Here is an 8823-nt window from a genome sequence, read left to right as displayed (position 1 = left end):
CATAACTGAAATGTAAAAGGTTCAGTAAAGAAACTGGAGTTTTTGCTCATTTTTTGTCATACTGTAAACTTACAGGCTAGTAGTAATAAATTGTTTTAAATACAGGAAAGGGATCTGGAAGGGTTTTGGTCAGTCTTCCGGATTTCCCTGTCTGGATCTAGCCATTGTGTTGCTTCTGCCTGACAGATAGCACTCTAGGTATAAACACTGTTGCCTTTCTTTCACGTGAGCAAAAGGGATTAAAACACTGCAATTAGACTGAAAGCGGAAGGATTTCATCTCTATCAGGGCTAGCTGCCCTGACTTCCTTTGTAGTCAATGAAAAGAAGCAGGGAACACATTGAGGTCATGCTTTTTAGGCATCTGTTTTGGGATGAGATATGACATACTCAAGATTCAACAATATCAGCCAAATATTATTTATTATTCCATACTCACGTCTGCCATGTCTCTCCGTGGTCACTGTAGCTTTTGCTGTACTTTTCAAGTGTAAATGGGGAGTCACTCTAAGTATAGAAAGGCACTGGGGTTTCAGCAGTTAGCTTAACTGTTCTCCCACACAGAAGAGGTTCCATTCAGGAAGCAGTGAGCTGTGGAAGCCGGGGCCCTTCTGCTCTCTGCCACCTTCCCTTAAAGGTGCTGAAGGACACAGGAAGGTAGCAGGAGCAGAGTGGTGGACAGAGCATCTCAACAGCCCGAGCATGGTCACAGCTTGCTGTCACACCTCCTGGGACACCAGCATATGGAGGAACGTGGCTTTTTTTTCTCCCCAAATCTGTATCTTGTTTCCATGCTAAACTAATCACACTCCATGAACCTTGCTTGTATGTGCTTCCCATAACTCTTTTCTTTTTCTGTTGTAAATCACATGCACAGTGCACTGTAGAGCCCCATTTATGAAAACAAGATCTGTAACAAAACCCTTTTAACACCAGTAAATCTTCTTTTAATGAATTGGACCTGTAGCTTCAATTACGAAGCTGGGCTATGACGGCTGCAGAATGAGCCATGCCAACAACAACAGTGAGGTAGATCACTGTCGTGAGGGTGCTAGGAGAGTTTCTGGAAAGGCTTGGATGCTCCTTCCCTTCAAGCACTTTCACATCTGCAGTGCATTACATCCCCATCCAGATGACTTCACTGGGATCTCCAGTGTTCTCAGGAGTATTTACATTATCAGAAAGAAACCACTAATTTATTTGTTCAGTCTTCCGCATAAATATACGCATAGCCCAGTGTGAAACAGCTCACATTTATTTGTTTTTCTTTGTTTTCACATGGACCTACCCCGGATTTTCAGTTTTACAGTGTGTATAAAGAATTAAACTCTTTAATTAGGTTGTAAATCTTCTGAATAATATCTTTACCCTGTTTTTGTGCACTGCATGCCATCAGAGACTGCTCTCCTTCAGCATTATGAGAAATAGATAGAGCACCTTAAGAAGCTGGGCAGGCCACTTGTGGACAGATCTAGCTAGTGACTCTCAAATGGCCAACTAGTGGGGGAAGGCTGCAAATGCTATTTCTATCCTCTACTACGGGTCTTGGGCACAGAGAGAGGGGCAGAGCACAAAGCAATTACTTCTCCTCGTGCCTTCCTACTGTTCTCTGTGCTGGGCTGGAAGAACCCAGTGGGTGGTTCTGAGTCAAGCAACCAAGATGGTCTTCAAACATCCTGTCATATTGACACAAATTGCAAGATTTTCCTGCTACCTGCTTCATTTGTTGGCATCTTAGAGTAGCTGTCTCAGGTCATCTCGATGCCATCAAACTCAGAATAGCAGAGGACGTCTTTGGCTCCATTCAGTTTTTTGTCTGCTACTTCTGCAGGCTGAGTCATGTTGATTTAGTAAGGGAAGATCCCTTTAGTGATGGAGAAGTGGAGGAAAGCAACATTAAAAGAATGCATTTCTCTTGCTGGAGCATTTGGCCTGGAGACACATGGTCCTGTGGACTTCCTCACTGAGCTGCTGGTGGATGTAGAGATGGTGACAAAAACAGAGACCTTAGCTTGCCAAAGAGAGATCAGTGAGGAAAAGTGCTGAGGTCTTTGTGCGTCACTGCATCTCCTTCCTCTAATTCTGTGACCTATTAGAGATGGTAAAAAAGATATTGAAAGGATCAGAATTTCCACCACATTCAGCTGAAACTGGACTTCTACGTAATTTTAGAGTTCTAGCCTTGTTACTGCTTTTGTTTCTGTGGAAGTGCCTGGATTTAACTTTGGGGAAATTTTCAAGAAATTTGGGCATGTTTTATTTAAGGATAACATTAAAAAATTGAAGATTTCGAATTGATTCCTGCAGAGATCCATTTCTAAGCAGTCCCTTAGTGTAATTCCTCTCCTGTAGAAAATGTCCATTCTGATTAACCTTGCCTCCAGTTCAAAATCAGAGCACGGTCCTGCAGCAAGTTGCTGCACACACTGATACGTGTCCCAGATGGGGAGATGTGGCTGGTGGATGCCAGCACACCGTGTCCTTGCTGCCTTCCCAGGTGCTCACACTGCTGGGCAGGGTTGGCTGGAGCAAAGCCCCAGCCATCCTCTACATAAATACCCAGGAGCAGTAGAAAGGCTGCAGATGTTCGAGCTCCTGAATGGCTGCAGTGCTCTGCAGTAAGGCAGAGGTGTGTGGGTGTGCATGCTACATGGCCTTCTGGTGCTTGGGAATTTGAGGATGAATATTTCTCTCGATGGCTTAGTTTCTAAAAACCAGCTGGGAGCATATCAATAATGTTTGGCGTTGCTCATGAGTCCAAAATGTGACAGTACGTATGCTCACTGACAATATATTCAACCCTAAATGATCTGGGCTCAAAAATGATTTTGCTGGTTTGGACTAGGAGTCAACTGCGAGCCCCAGGAGAAGGTTTAAGGGTAGGGTGTGGCTGAGAAAGCAAGAGAAAAGCCCCTAGGACTGCAGCCAGCTTTAGTCAGAAGAACCACATTGTTATTGTATTACAGCTGCACGGTGCTCTCAGCTATAAACCACACTTCAGACTCAGGCTAAAGTGGGTTTGAGATTCACAGCAGAGATTCACAGAGCAAAACAATTGACAAAGCCCACATGAGGCAGTGTTTGGAAGTCCTTTGAAAGCATTGTTTGGCCAGCAGCAGGGGTCTTTTCAAGCTCTGCTCTGGTTGCTACTCTTATTTCTGATGGTACAGCTATACAAACAAGTGACTGGGGATGTGCATTTACATCACATTGTGTTTTCCACAGCAAGGTGCCATACACAGCCTGTGATGGGTGAAAAGTTGCCTAACCCTAAAGGCAAGTTTGCTCTGAGAGGCTGCCCCTGAGAATATGCTATTACCAGCTAAACCTGCACTGTAAATCCACACCTGCTCTCCATTCAGAGTAATGTCTTCATAGCCATATACCATGTTATTAATGCACTTGCTAGAGGTATGGTTTCATGGATGGAAGAAGCAGTCATTCAGGAGGTGCAGTCCAAGCATGCAGCACAAACTGGGTGTTAGAGATGAGGCAGAATATGAGCATCCAGCTGGGGGGGGAAGGAAGGGGAGAAGAGAGGAGAGGAGTCCAGGGTCAGTACCACTTCACAAGGTCATAGATTATCTTTCTCCTCTGTCCATTACTTGGATAATTCTGGCCAGCAAGATGCTTTCCAAATGATTCATCATCTGATAATCCATTAATCAAAAGGAGATAGACCAAAGTTTCTGTCTACATCATCATGCACTGTGCAGTTACTCACATGTTGGTCATTTCATAGGCATGTGGAAAGAACACCTGCTGGAGAAACTTGCAGCCTGGCAGGGGAATGGCTCCTGCACATCTGATGAGCTCCTAGGGACACTGCTCAGCCTTCTTGTGTGGAGAGGCCACAGGTTCCGTGTGGGCTGTTTTATAGACTTGAGTCACAGGCTTTATCTATTACCCTCTTTTACAGGAAGAAAGGAGAAAAAGTGCATTAATGGGACAAGGATAACACTATCAGTATATCCATATTCCCCCACAACTAGATTTCTAGTGCCTATAATTCCCTAAGTTAGTAACGAGGTAAAACAGTGCCAAAGAAATATGGACTAACGCAGGAACTCCAGCCAGCCAATATCTGGGTAATAATTTAAAGTGTATTATTCATGAACACGATAATAGTACTCGTGTTAAGTCATTATAATTCTTTCAGTACCAACGTCTCTGCCTCAAATGAGAGGTGTTTAATATTAGCTGCTGTTCATCCCTTTCCAGTCAAATAAACTCAGTCTTAGTTCATTCTGTCTTGCTTAGATCAACAAACATGGAACATAATGAACTCGCCATGCTCTCTGACTTATGTTTCCAGGATGGGAAAGGCAACACATGGCAGCAAAGCGTTCCCCAGCATTTCCTTTTGACAGCACACCCTCCTACTGGGGCAAGGACTGTCACAGCGCTGCGGGATGCTGCATCCTCCAGACTCCTCCACCCACTGTGCCTTCTCTTTCTGCCGCCAGCTGCTTTGGAAACACAATGTGATGCTGCTGTGGATAGACAGCTTTCCAGAATGGTTCCAGGACAGCAGCAGCTGCCTCTTTCCTGCCCTTTTGTCCCATTGCAAGGGTGTCCACTGGCTTTGAGACCGGGGTACTGCTGGGCTTCATCTATGCAAGCAACCCTCCCTGGTCCTGGTCCTACACCCAGAAATGGGAAACTCACTGATAATGATGGAAACAGAAAATTTGTGTATACCCTCCCCCCTCTCTATTAAGAGGTTTAAAACAGAGATCTGGGAATATTTTTGAATCACAGGGGCAATACTAAGAGCAAAGCCATACAGTAATGTCAAGTTCTACTGATTAAATCTATTTTTTCCCACTATTACTAGGAAATTAGAAGCAGGCAAAATTATCCATCATGTTATAGATAACTTGGCTGCAGAAATATGGCATCAGCATATGCTGAAAACTAAAAGCTAACGTGATTAGTAGAGTAGTAATTCTAGCAACAAGCTTGCCTGTATAGAATCCATCTGTTTAGAAAGCAATGTCTTTGCAGCAAAGACCAGCGTTACTGTGAATCTGTAAAGCAGGTGGCATAGATCTGAGCATTAGACTCAAAATCTGGTATTGCAAAACCAGCAGTGATCTCTGAAAATGTTGGCCTCTCTAAAGAGTGGCCAGGAACTGATGCTTCCATTGATACATAAGGTGATGATATCTGCATTTCATTGCACTGAACTGGATAGGCTGATTTGGATCCAGCATCCAGATATGCCCATCCAAAAAAAAATACATGTTCGAAGTATATCACAGCTCCTGGAGTTGATAAAAGCTTTGATTATAGAACTGGTAGTCAGTGCTTTGTGTACTGTAGTTTGAATAATGCATTGGGCACTGGCTCCCTGTCTGTTGAGAGACTGGGGCTGTTTTTTTTCTTTGGTTCTGCCCAGCTTTAGCCTGGTAGCACTGTGGAAGAAGAAAAAAGGACATGACTTTGACAAGTTACAATGCAGCTTCTTTGGCTGGGCAAAAGAATTGATTAAAGACTGTTAAAGACTTGATACCTATGGTATGATTATCCCTACTACATTACAGTGCCTTCTTTTGTTTCTTTTTTTTTTTTTCTCCCAGGGAAAATAGAGAAGAAATTGCATCCCACTGAGTTTGGGTGGTTGTTTGGCAGAGGAAGGTCCATAAAGAAGACATTGTCAGCCAAGGTCCTGTGAAAAACAAACCTCAACATTACTTTATCCAAATCGGCTCATTTAATCATGTTAAATGTTTTCGATGCATCCATAAGGGTATGACAGCTGGTGTCCCCATGTCACAGCAGCCTGGGTTAGGTTACAAGTTATATACATGCTGTCCCCCACTAACCTCCTTCCCGTGAATCCAGCTCAGCCCTTCCAAATCAATTTGGCTACAGCATTTCCCAGCCCAATCTTAGTATTTCAACATAAATAACATTCGCTGCAGCTCATCTGTCACAACGTTCTCCTTTCCTGGTAGAATCCATTCCTTCTCCTGGGAAAGGCAGTGGTTTCCTGGTGGCTGCTGGCTGGGGCAATGTCCCATGCCCAGGGCCGTGTGTGTGCGCCCTGGCCTGACCTCCTGCAGTCACCCAAATGCAGCTCTGCTGTGTAATGGTGACAGCCCCCAGCAAACTGCAGGAGGCCACTAGTCCTTCCCATCCGAGGCCTCTCTGTCATTTTAATGTCAACACATTTCATTAGTGCTGGCTTTCTTTCTTTTTTTTTTTTTTTCTTTTTTCTCAAGTCCTCCTTTGGGATGAATGAGATGTTCATGTTGGTCATTTCTCTAGAAGTCATAAATATCTCTCTCTGCACAGAATAACTGCTTGTTTCTGCTATCTATATAAAGCTAAGGTTGTACAGTGCAAAGATCATGAAAGTAAAACAAAAGAGCTTTGTGAAAGTGGTCGTTTTGAGAAAATGCTGCCACAGCTAAATGAAGCAAAACAAAGTGAAACAAAGCTCCAGGCAGGTCAACGAAAGTTCATGGTGAGCACTCTGAGAACCTCAGCCATGAGTCCTTGCAAATTCAGTGCACAGCTTCTGTGTCTCTGGGAAGGACCATGTGGCGTGGCAAAGCTGCACCCGGTGCTCAGCCCTCTTCAGCTGGATGTGCTCCAGCTTTCCAGAGCCTCATCCAAAAATCAGGCTGCTGGGTGGGGTTGGAGCAGGTGAGGATGGGTGACGGTGACGCACAGAGGCACCAGCACTTTCCAGCTTTGTACAAGTCCGTGCTTGCTTTGTGATCAGCTTCTTCAAAGCTGATAGTGTAGCATACTGCTGTGAGTGATGGAACATGTATCTCCTGCTTTTCACCTCTTGAGCTTTGAAGGAGCTCCAGGCCAGTTTTAACAGGGACACAGGCTTGCTTTGTTACTTTAGCTGCATCCCTGTAGGCTCGGAAAGCTATACCTGCTCAGGCCTACTGCTGCAGCTCAGTGGAGAGCAGAGCACCTCACATTTGACATGGCAGCGGGTCAAGATTCTTTTCTTTTCCCTTTCAGACACATCCCTTCCCCAGTAAATAACATTAGAGGACTTCTGGCACCCCTGCCAGGTCAGACTTCACTGGGTTGGGTTCAGGGTATGGAGCACGTCTAAGCCAAGCTGTCAGTATGCCTCTTGCCCTAGTCATCCTGAGCAAGAGAGGAAAATGCCACATCTGTTTGCAAAATGAACTCATTTCAACGGGCAATAAATGAAGCAAGCCACGCTCTATAGAAGCTGGCAGTTATCTTCTGCTCCTCCTTGATTTTCTGCATCCACAAGCAGCTTAGCACATGGATATTGTGAACTACATACCAAATGGATACAACTTTCAAGCTGAGGTTTCATCTCTCTTCTGTTCAAACCACAGCATGTGGCTGACAAGGTGGCGTGTGGTATATACCTGTGTGCAAAGTCACAGTCATAGAAGTCCACACAGAGCTTTTTCTTTGCTCTCTCTCTCAACAGTTTAATTTTACTTCCAAGACTGCTTGTGTCTTTAAGATCAGTTTTATACCATTTGCTGGGTGAATGGAAGCTTCTTAAAATCCTGCCTGGTTATACTTCCTTGCTCGATCTGTTTTTTCCTATGGCCTGCATAGCCTGTGTACTACTGTGTCTCTTAGAAGCATCAGGGCCAGGCAGAGTTTTGCCAACGAAGAGGCCCTTCAGAATGGAAAATGATATTGTATGTGTCCCACATGCTTAGCTCTAAATAATGTGAAAAATGCTCAGCCTCAACACTGAAGATATCAGATACATCTCTCAGATGGTGTCTTGGGAGCCATGGCAAGCCACAGCAGAGGGAGCTTATTTTGGTAATGCTCCCCTGACAATTGGATCCATGTGTGCATACATGACACACCATGAGCTGTCTTGTTTTCAGCTTCAGGCTTGTGACAGCGGTTTGTTCTAAAATTCAGGATGTGTTTCAAAATATAAAATAAATCTTATTAAAATTATTATGAATCTTATTATTATACAAAAATAAATCTTATTAAAGATTTATACTGCCAAATGAAGGTGCTGAGCTGGGAAAAGCCAGTGTCCGTGATTGTGCTACTATCTTGTGTCTCCTTGTACATCCTGCACAGTGACAGAGCCGCTGGTTTCACAGACACTGCACTTCCCGTAGGACCTCCATCTCACCCAGGGGACATCAGACTATCATTAATTAACCAACAGCTAATCAGGGATGAGTTACATTGTGTTCCTTGGAGGTGGCCCAGCAGTCTGTGCTGTGGCAAGGTCGGAGCACAGCCCTGCAGCTGGAGCTCAGAGCCAGCTTCCATCACCTCAGGGAGCTGGAGAGGGTGGCCCTTCCTCCTGCCTCCTGCAGGCCTCGTGCCCCAACAAACACAGGTCTTCCTCCATGTCTTCCTACCATCCTTCCTCCCCCTTTCTTCTCTGGATCACCTTTGGTTACAGGCAGGATGCGGCTTTCCAGCCTTTGCCTCTCTGCTGGCACAGGTAAATCTGCAGTAGCAGAGCCAAATGGCAGCTGCAGCACGTGGTAGCTGGAGGAGACTTCCCAGAAAGGCTACAAGAGAGGTTGCTAAAGTTCACAGGGAGCTGAGCTGTGTATGTTTTATTTTAGCCTTTGTCTTGGAAATGGATGAAATATTTCATACTGCGGTCTCTGGATGACAAAGCCCATTGCAGTGCCAGTGCTCAACTGCAGCATGTTTCTGAATGGTGATGGAGGTGAGGCCCGCATCACTGCCCCTTCCTCCTCCTACCTGCTGCCCTGTCCCCCTGAGGCCACGTCCCCCCCTGCCCATGGCTCTGGTGTGGGACTAGCAGTGATGGGGCACATGGGATGTTTCCGTTGCAGGGATAGTTTCCATCACAGAC

The sequence above is a fragment of the Lagopus muta genome, chromosome 7 (assembly GCF_023343835.1).
Source record: "Lagopus muta isolate bLagMut1 chromosome 7, bLagMut1 primary, whole genome shotgun sequence".
Classification (NCBI taxonomy): domain Eukaryota; kingdom Metazoa; phylum Chordata; class Aves; order Galliformes; family Phasianidae; genus Lagopus; species Lagopus muta.
This window is presented reverse-complemented; position numbering follows the sequence as displayed.